The 7,638-nt window shown below is 48.0% G+C and overlaps 1 pseudogene; it reads right to left on the reverse strand.

Moving 5' to 3' along the window:
• Positions 1-2,498: 2,498 nt before the first annotated feature.
• On the reverse strand, positions 2,499-6,003 carry LOC124663099 (annotated as a pseudogene).
• Positions 6,004-7,638: the final 1,635 nt, after the last annotated feature.

Here is a 7,638-nt window from a genome sequence, read left to right on the forward strand (position 1 = left end):
ACACAAAGCTAACTAACCAATTCCGCATGTATAAACATATATAATAAATTGCAATTATCTATGATTAGGGTTTACCCTTGAAGCCTGTGAAGCCTCTCCTTACAATGGCCTTCAGTCATCTGAATAGCACCACCACCACCACGCAGCTCAGCCTAGGCCAACATCAAACTCCACCACTTCACCACCATTGCTCCGAAACAGCAGCAACAAATCGCTTCAAAACACTAACCCTTCAGTAGATCGGGGGTCCCCTTGCTCCTAGTAGCTAAATGGGGAAGTTTTGCTGGAAAAACTGTTCAAATCAGGCGAAATCGGGGCTTACCTGAAGGAGAGCTCGAGCAGAGTGGTGGTCGTTGAGAATGAGGGAGCGTGCGGCGCGATTTCATCCATGCCAGCGACTTTTCGGCAGCCACGTCGCCGACCAGGCTTGTGGGCAGCAACATGGCCGACTGCTGCCCACGCGTGACCGACAACGATGTCATCCATTCGTGGGTCCCAGGTGCCTTCAGTCAGCAGTGACATTGCCGAGTAGCTAGGTCTAATCGGCCGCGTGTCAATCGATCAGCGGCCGTTTCGCTGATCGAGTCACAAATTTAATTTTTTTAAACGGCGTATCATTCATGGAAAATAAAAAAATCGTATTGTTTAAAAAAATCGCCAAGTGAAGCACGAGGTGAACAACACACCTGGAAAAATAGTTAACCTAAACATTACTTGCCACCAAAACTCCTTTGAATGGCATCATTTTGCAACTTCTTCCTCCGCAACAAAACAAGCAGGCTTCACATCACCACATGAATAGAACCATCTTCAGCTGGATGAGCCTGGAGATATCCGAGTGTAGCATGCCTCCCATGTTCTGAAGCATTCGCAGAAGAGTGCCAAGTAGTTATCCATCCAAAATCATTGCAAGTCTATGGATTGGTTGATTTCCCCCTTCCGGTTCTTTGATAGGGACCTTCCAGTCTTACAGAAAAGATAGGACCAATCACCACACCTAGTTAACATTTATCCAAGTAATCTTGTGAAATACATCAATATTTTTATTAATGCACACACCCCCACAAGATGTTCGGTTCTCTTATTACAGAGCCACTTCGAAGCAACATACTCAAAGTTTGTGACATTTATATCAAAAACCTCTAGCACATCATCCCAAAGTAGCCTAGAGACCGAAACTTTGACAATTTATATTGGACCCTCAAACTAACATTATGTTACAAATATTACAGCATAAGTGATTTTGTGGAAATATGCAATTGCAATGTAAGGAGTTAATTTTTCAGGAGTGTGTTCAACATTTTTACGTTCATGCTTTTTACTAGTGTGTTATGTGGCTTAAACTTAACGCTGCAATTTACGGTCTTCCAAATTTTCCTTGCCGTTTACTCCACTATAAACCATAAGACTACAAGCACTGCTCACCCACAAGTTAGGCAGGTTCTTTACAAAAAGTGTCTTTGGCACATGAGCACAAATGCTCCTGCTTTTTAAAATCATATTTTTTGAATTCCAAAAATATTGAAATTAAATATCCACATACATATAAACATTCTGAAGATACGGTATGAATTTGGGAGAAAAATATGTTGTATTTTGAGCTATACAAAAAATATCAATTTCTACAAATATTTGCCCCTATACGTAGCCACACATATTTTTTTTTCCTGTAGATCAAAATATAATGCAATTTCTACCGATAGTTTGCACGAGTATTCAAGACATATGTATGTATTCATCAAATAATTGTGAAGATTTTTTAAAACGTAGATATACAATTTTTAAATATTTTGAAAATCAAAAGCACTAGTGCTCATGTGCACCAAATCTGCTTCCGGTTTTTTACCCGAACTTGGCAGCTTTCTGATTCAGGAAAATACAGCCAAAGAGGCACACATACAAACAATCAGAGAAAGCAGAGTACACAGGCAGAGAAGGGAGTTTTGTATTGTGACGGTGAAAAACATGCCAATTTATACACTGCAAAAATCACTGACATTACAAAGGACCATCGCAAGAGGAGCAACTTAATGTGAAGGAAGTAGTACATCGTTTCTAAACATGATCTAATACTCGTCATAGAAACAAAATGACAGCCATCCTGAAGTTGTCATAACTTGCTAGTTCCCAATCTACACTCTACTTACTGCCTTTATTGTACACGTCGATCATCCCCCTCCAAACGCATTTGGAAACAGATACTCCGTAGATATGAACAAATTGAAGAAATGGAGGTCCAGGCGAGACCAGTGCTGACGAGACGACTACTTCTGTATGCCAGTGTACGTATATATATTCACATTGCCTGCTCGCTAACTCTACCGTTCGGTTCTCTTTATATATTTAAAATTAAAATTCCTTAGTATATCTTATTTACGCAGTTCGTGTGTTTTGTACATTTCGTTGTGTATATGTGCTTGGTTTGGGGCTGTAAGTTAACAACGGTTCGAACAGAGCAGGTGGTGTAACAGGCTAACAGGGCTGGCCGTGCACTGCCGTCAAGGGCGGCGGAGGAGGCGCTCTGCGGCCGTGAGCGAGTGGCGGAAGTGGCAGCGGTGGCCGTAGGGGCAGACCTGGCCGTTGAGCACCATGCGGCAGACCTCGGTCTTGTAGCGCGGGTGGCGGATGACGGGGCGGAGCTCGGAGACGCCGTGCGCGAACTGGCACTGGTCGCCGTAGGGGCACGCCCCCGTCTCCTCCCACTTGTTGCACAGCTCCGTCTTGAACATGCCCTGGTTGCACACGTCCAGCTCCGCCGCCGCGCCGCCGCTCGCGTCCGACTGCTGATCCTTCTGTAGCTGCTTCTTCTCCTCGCCCCACTTCATGCCGCCGTCAGCGCCCCACTTCTGCTGCTGTTACATGCGCCGTATCAAGCGCGGCAATGTCAAATGCCAATTCCAGAGGAGGCTGTAATACTATGTGGAACTCGTGAGGCGGACGGTAGCCGAGACTCACCGAGCTGGGGTTGGTCGGGTTCGACGCGCGAGGCTTGCGGCTGTATACGTCCGGCGTGGCGGCTGCCGGGGCAGGCTGGTTCATCTTGAGGTAGTCGCTGGAACGGACGGAGATGCTCTTGGGCAGCACGTCGATCTTCTCTGGCAGCGCGTGCACCTTCTGGTCGCCGAGGCCGCGGAGCCGGCGGATCTCGTCGGCGATGGCAACGGCGGCGGTCTGCGTGCCGCCGAGCATCGCGACGCGGCGCGCGAGGTCGCCGTTGGCCAAGCGGAGCTCGGCGTTCTCGCGGCGGAGGACCGCCACCTCGTCGACCGCCTCGGCGAGGCGGGAGAGGCAGAGCTCGTAGCGGTCGACCACTTCCTGGTACTGCAGCGCGACCCGCGCGAGCTGGAGCCGGTGGCCCGTGGCGTCGGCGGCCGCCGCGCCGCCACAGTAGTCGGCGTCGTCCACGAGGGAGGCGGAGGAGGACGGCGAGAGCGAGACGGAGGTGGCGAGCGGCGACGGCGAGGAGAAGCCCAGGCTCGGGCTGAAGGGGAGGAGCAGCGGTACAGGCCGTCGTCGCCGCCGCTGGGCAGGTAGCGCGGCGAGGAGGAGAGCCGCTGGTCACCGAAAGCGTAGGATTTCAGCTCGAAGGCCGAGCGGAAGCGGTCGGCGTTTGCCGGAGAGACGAGCGATTCCTGCTGCATGGCCGATGGGCTCATGACTGACTTCCTCGGCGAACTATTCGATCTGTTCGAAGAAACAGAAGGAAATGTCAGAACAAACGGTGAATGTGCAGATGATCTTGCGCGATCGAAACGGGAAGAGAAAAAGAAAGCAAATATGAGATCAAACATGCTAGGAATCAATTCGGTTTGGCTTGTTCGTAATACCTGTTGGCGCTGGATTAGGTGCAGAGCGAGGTTCGTCGGAGAGAGAACGGCGATGAAGGAGGTCACAGGTGCAGGCAGCGCGTGGTGTGGTTTATATAGCGGGGAGCATGCCAGGAGCAGAGGAGACCGTGGAGCCCGCACGTCTGCGAGAGCGAGATGGCACAGGTGGTAAGCCGCTCCCGTACCGGACCACGGTCGGGCTCGTTCTTATTATTTGCTGCAGTCCAGTCGGTAGCTATGCCTTGGTTCCGGCCTACTTATTCCATTGTTTCACACCGAGGTATTACAGTCACAGGAGAGACGTTTTTCTTCGTCCACGGCTTCATTTTGTTTTGTTGCATTCCAATGTGACATGGTTTTTCCGAAAACATGACGAAACTCGATGGCACGAATCGAAGATCAAAAATCAATGGCATAAAAATATCGCCCCTCTCTCGCAGTCACATTGCAAATGTAAATTTTGTTTGACTTGGTGCGGAGGATCATCGATCGGCCAATGTTGTGGATTTCTACACATATGGTCTTCACTGATAGGCACAATGTCGTTCCTGAACCTCTGGATCAAATGAGTCCGCTACACGTAGCCTCGCCTTTTCGTCCAGGAGCGTAGCCAGGCCCCATGCAACAAGGGCCTTGGTCTTGGGCGTGCTAGTGAAATTCTTTTTTAACTGTAGCAATATTTACACTGTTTAACACTGTTGAGGACTGCAGTGCAGTTAGCCCGGGACGTGACTCCTGGCTGGCTACGCTACTATTTTCGTCGGCACCATCGCGTCGTTGCCACGATTACCATGGTGTTGGCACAATTAGGGAATATCAAGGTGGTAATGATTGTTAAGCTTGAAGATCTCGATGGCTCATGTCGAGTTCGAGACGACTTTGTATTGTCACCGTTGAGGTTTTTGATGTTGTTGAATATGCTTCACAGGCCTCTCTGCGGTGGGACGACTATGAGCCTGGTCCTTGGCAATTTGCAGCAGCGTCCTCGGCAAGTGGGGGCGGCAGCACTGCGTGTCTTCATCTTTGGTGGTGCTATTTGAGTAACAAGTCTCGATATCCAGGGTGAAAATCCATGGTCCAACCTTCATTGGTTGTACCTGGCAACGACTGATTTTGCCGCTTCCTTGTCGAATGGATAGTTTGGATAACTTAGAGCCTCGCCGGGTGAAAATCCATGGTCCAAGCTTCATTGGTTGTACCTTGCAATGACTGATTTCGCCATTTCCTTGTTGAAGACATAGTTTGGAGAACTTAGAGGCTCACCGGATGAAAATCCATGGGTCCAACATTCATTGGTTGTACATGGCAATGACTGATTTCGTCACTTCCTTGTTGAAGACGTAGTTTGGACAACTTAGAGCCTCGCCGGGGTGAAAGTCCATGGTCCATTTGGATCGTGCGATGACACAGTACTTGTGCATTGTTCCCTTGCTACAGGCGTCGCTTTTGGATAGCTTCTTATACAGTTCGGGTATTGTCATTGGTGGTGGTTTGGATATAACTATTGCGAGTCGTTGATCACTGTAGCGGGTTTTTTCCTTTCATATTTCTAGCTCTTCTTTTTACGGGTGTTTTCTTTTTAGTTGTGTGCATCCTTATTGTCTATACATGGTTTGATCTTATGTTAGCGCAGAGGTCGTGTGTGTAATTGGTATATCATGTATTCTATAATCTTATTACGGAGTATATTGTTTAAAAAAGGAACGTGCATGTCTTCTCTTACAAAACACAAGCTAGAAAGAGGAAATGTTGTTAATCAGAAAGCGATCATACGATTTGTAACACCACACCGAACTGCTGGTCGGCTAGCTACTACGTACGGCCAACGACGTTCACTAGTGACAGTTCTGTTTTTCAATGTAGTGAACAGAGAAAGAAAATAATATAACCCTCGTCGTTCCTATCCTCTCTTTCTCAGAAAAGGATCAGATCTTACAACTCTCCCTGGAGTATCAAATTAGTGATTGCTTAGTAGCTAATCTATCACAGTGGCCGGGTCCTACACCGATCCGCGGTCAGTCAGTGAGGTGAGAGCGCGCGCTGTAGTACTGATACGAAAGCATCGTCGCAGTGCAAAAGCCGATAGTAGCTTGCTTTGCCTTCACGGGGCAGTCCCTCTCGGCGCTAACGAACCAACCCAGACAGACAGACGCTGCCTCCCGACGTACGCCGCCATGGCGCATAGGAAATTCAGATCGAGTAACAAACACACGTAAGGCAATCATGTTGCTTCCTGCTTACAGCTTTAACTAACTCTCACCCCCCGCCTACCGCGCGTATCTTATGTATGTGCCGCGGCACGTCCGAATCATTCGCCGGAGATGGAGACCCGCCGGAGCTACAGAGAGGAAAAAGTTTGGGCGCGCTGCATGGCGTGAGTGAGGGAGATCGGCTTTTGTTTCTACCCGGAGCGACGGCTAAACGAACCCGGATGGACTTTTTAGGTGAGCGCCGGTTGCGATCAGGGTTTGTTAAGCGCTGTTTGGTGATGGGAGTGGACCGTGCGACTCAAGGCATGCACGCACTGCGGCACTGATGTGCAGCGCGCACCAGAAATGCATACATTGATGTTAACAGGTTATCTTTGCATGCCCTGCCTGCCTTCCATCGATCGTGCCTGCCCAGCTTGCTGACGAGCTGACAAAGCAGCAGGCCGTTAGGACGTCGGAATGGCACAGGTGGTAGGCAGCCTGGTCTGAAGTGCTACGATTAGAAAAAAAAAAAAAAAACAAGACAAAAGACCTGCCATTTTTATTAATTACCTAGAAGGGGACCGGTTAATTAGTGGGAAATCAGCCAAAAACACTACATCGCGACACTGAAAAGAGAGCCATTCGTCGCTACAGAGCCGCCATCTACCAGATCCATCTGCACTAGATCGAAGTAGATCCATCACCATAGTTCATCGATTCCATCTCCCCATCTCCTCCATACCCATCACTGGCGGAGCTTGGGCCAAAATTTGGGGGGGGGGCAAATGGGCCAGGGAGACACTTTGAGCCACTGTTGGGGGGGGGGGCAAATGGGCTAAATATACACTTTTTTTAGCCAAAAACTGTCAAATATGAAGGGATATTAGGCAAATTTTTCTTGGGCTGGGGGGCGGCCCTGGCGGCTACATAGCTACACCACTGATAGCCATAGCCATCACCATTGTAATAGAGATCTTTTTGATAATTGACAACCATTGTAAAAAATATTGTAATTTTAATCTAAGTATTTTGCACAATAATTTTTTTATCTTTGTATTTGATCTTAATATTATGTGTGAGTAGTCCTCACGGGCTGCTGGTTGGAAATCCTCGCAGCGTTCATGTGCATCTAATCTTGTGCTATGTGTAAGGATTGAATAGTAGTTTTGCAATCTTATATTCTTATCACTTTGCCTCGTCTTGATGATTTACATGTACCCATACCATTTGAGTCGATCAAGGGAAGAGGTGGGATGAGTGAAGAACAGCGTGCTACTGTGAAACCTCAGTGACAGAAAGGGGAAAGTAACGGTACATGTTTAGTGATTCATTCGGGATCATAGCACAATCATGTAGATTGAGGCTTTGGTCTGTATTCATTTACTTAATAATTGTTGTTACTTGCGGCTGTAAAGACAATGGTTGGACCATTAGGCTCTTGTCACCTCTGGCTTTAGGGGCAAGAGTATTTATGGATGTGCTACTCACAAATCTCTTTTCTCTATTATATTTGTTAGACATATGAGCGTCAATTATATATGTATGCATAGCTGCAGGTGGAACCTTAACCATGGCATATTCCCATCATTGAACACAGCCCCCTTAAAAGTAAACTAGAT

This window comes from Lolium rigidum, chromosome 6 (genome assembly GCF_022539505.1).
Source record: "Lolium rigidum isolate FL_2022 chromosome 6, APGP_CSIRO_Lrig_0.1, whole genome shotgun sequence".
In the NCBI taxonomy this organism is placed as follows: Eukaryota; Viridiplantae; Streptophyta; class Magnoliopsida; order Poales; family Poaceae; genus Lolium; species Lolium rigidum.